This window comes from Penaeus vannamei, chromosome 23 (genome assembly GCF_042767895.1).
Source record: "Penaeus vannamei isolate JL-2024 chromosome 23, ASM4276789v1, whole genome shotgun sequence".
Classification (NCBI taxonomy): domain Eukaryota; kingdom Metazoa; phylum Arthropoda; class Malacostraca; order Decapoda; family Penaeidae; genus Penaeus; species Penaeus vannamei.
This window is the reverse complement of record NC_091571.1, coordinates 29380683-29383182: the sequence shown is the minus strand read 5'-3', so window position 1 is coordinate 29383182 and position 2500 is coordinate 29380683. Positions and strand designations below refer to the sequence as shown.

Below are 2500 nucleotides of genomic sequence, written 5' to 3'. Positions count from 1 at the left end.
GGCAAGGGCAAAGGGTACGGCAACAAATCATCGAGGAACAAGGCCTTGTCGTTAAAAGAAACGAAGGTGGAGGGTACATGCAGATGATGACCACAGGGAACGCGGGTAGGGTACGCATTGGGGGTAACGATAGGATAAATAGAAAGAACAAAAGGTAAAGGAAGAATGAGATGGGTAAAAGATATATAATAATTAGTCTGTTTATGAGTAATCGAGGTAAGCACGGACAGGTCATTAGAAGGAAATAAAGTAGGTTTGAGAAATGCCGACCATGAGAGAGGCATCGAATCCATAGTGTTGATGCTGCGCGGACAAGAAGGATCCCAGATGGCGAGGTCGGGAATGCAGGGTTTCGAACACTGCATCACCAGAGGTAGGGTCTGGTCCGAGAGAGGCTTCAGAACCGTCGAATTATATATAATTTTACGTTTCGTCTTCGGGATATATCATTTGGTACCAAGTTATTTACAACTCTCCGTGGGCTACGCTGAACACCATCCCAAAGATTTACAAGTAATTTTAGTTGAATATTCTGGTGTATATTTTTTCCCCTTTTCACAGCGACCTCTGCTTGCTTGCTGAGGAAATCCGTCACTAGTTGTTTATACCAGGGTTCTGTGTAACACAAGCAAGGCTTCCGCCCCGTCTGGTTTGTTACAGGATATTTGCAAACGACACGGCTGACTATGCAAAACTGTTCCGCGACCACGCCTTGGGCCGAGCGGATTTCAAAACTGCTTGTGATATTCGTTGTTTCCCCAACGAGTATCGACGAATTAGAGAAATAATCGAGTGCCATAGCTGTACGCAGTGGAATGCTAACGGCCGTGCGAGTGAATTTATGAAGAAAGCCGGAAAATACTCAAGAAACTTGAGGCTAGAGGCCGGCCATCTCAATATCTCTGGCTACATAGTTAGCATCGTTCGCCGCCCCGACACAAAGTCTCTCTCGGAACTTTAACTTCGCTTCCACACTCGCCCATAGTGAACCGTACTACACTCCGCTCTCTGCTGTATTACGCTATATGCCGCTTGCAATATTCTGCACGCTGGTATATTCATTAATGCGCCATGCTCTCCATCGTATTATGTTTTATATCCAACTATGTTTTGTAGCTTAGCATACCTGTACCACGCCGGGTCGTGTAACGTCAGTGCCAAATACTGCCATGCGGAACGTTAACATTTGGTGAATCCAGCTTTACCGTTTCACAGTATGTATTTTGTTTAATTGTTCCTGATATTTCTTTGTGCTTTGCAGCACCCTGCACAAATTGCAAAGTTTACTGCTTTGAATCATGATCTGTTCTTCACCATACTCCATGCTGCGCCGCTCGTTACGCTATGCTCGTCCATCATACAGCGTTCTGCAGGATGCATCACAATGCATCATTTCCCTCACCCTAGGACGTTACCTTTTTTATACTTCTCATTACACCATGTCCGCCGCTGCTCCACGCAGCCTATGCTGTACCGCAGGTCATATCGCATTCCATGTCGTAACTCAACTCCAGACTGTACCATATCCGAGCTGGATCCTGTCCCCACACGGTGCCATATTGTATTAATGCTCCATTCTACACTGTGCTCTTACAACCTCGCTGTCTTTTCAGCTGTGAACATTTTGCATCACCGATCTGGTAGTCTCTCCATACTCCAGCCGCTGGCATATTTGCTTTGCATTTTTGGCTTTTGTGATCCACCGCAAAGCAGAGTAGTTCGGTGTTTTAACGTTTGCGGTGTATTTTATAGTTTATCTCGTAATATTTAAACTCAAGAGCTGTAGTCGTTAAAGCCTGAATTAATTGCAACCGGAATATATCATCCTCAGCGTAGATTATATGAGTATTTTTCTAACAAAGTGGCATTCCGTAAATGTTCAATATAAGTTAATACAGTATAGTTAATATAGTTTTTAATGTACTTGAATACACGTCGCTGCTTTTTGGCAAAGCCTAGGAAAGCCTGTCATAGTATAACAGCGCCAGTGCATCAGGCTGATCTGGCCGACCGCATGACGTGATCGCAAAAGCTGCCGTCATTTGATAGCGTTGCACGTCACCAGGATCCCGCGCTTCGTGTTATCCTTGTGCTCGTTTGCATATTCGTACACCGTCGGGACTCGTTACTATATTTTATGAACGTATCTGCCAACATCAAGCACTGCTTTACTTCACTACACTTTTCTACACAGCACTGAGCTGATAAACGCTATTATTCACTGCAGGACAACAGCATGTAACTTTATACTCTGTCGTAAACTGCAGTGCACTAACATAAACTGCTGCTTACTATCACGATCTGCCATGTTCGTATTATGAGCGGCGATCACCCACTACTACAAAGTACCTCACAACTGTTAGTAATCGGACACTAATGTTTTATGCGTTGCCATGTGCATTCTTATATATCAGATGTTGTGACATTCTGTCTCGTATAGATGTTAATAAATATTGTCGGGAGATAACAATCAAATGCACTTGCGAATCTCTTATCACAC

The 2500-nt window shown here is 44.0% G+C and overlaps 1 protein-coding gene across 11 annotated transcripts in view; it reads left to right on the top strand.

The window, feature by feature from the left end:
* Positions 1-2500, top strand: part of LOC113806436 (homeobox protein PKNOX2) — a 391258-nt gene that overhangs the window by 134554 nt on the left and 254204 nt on the right. The window lies entirely within an intron of this gene.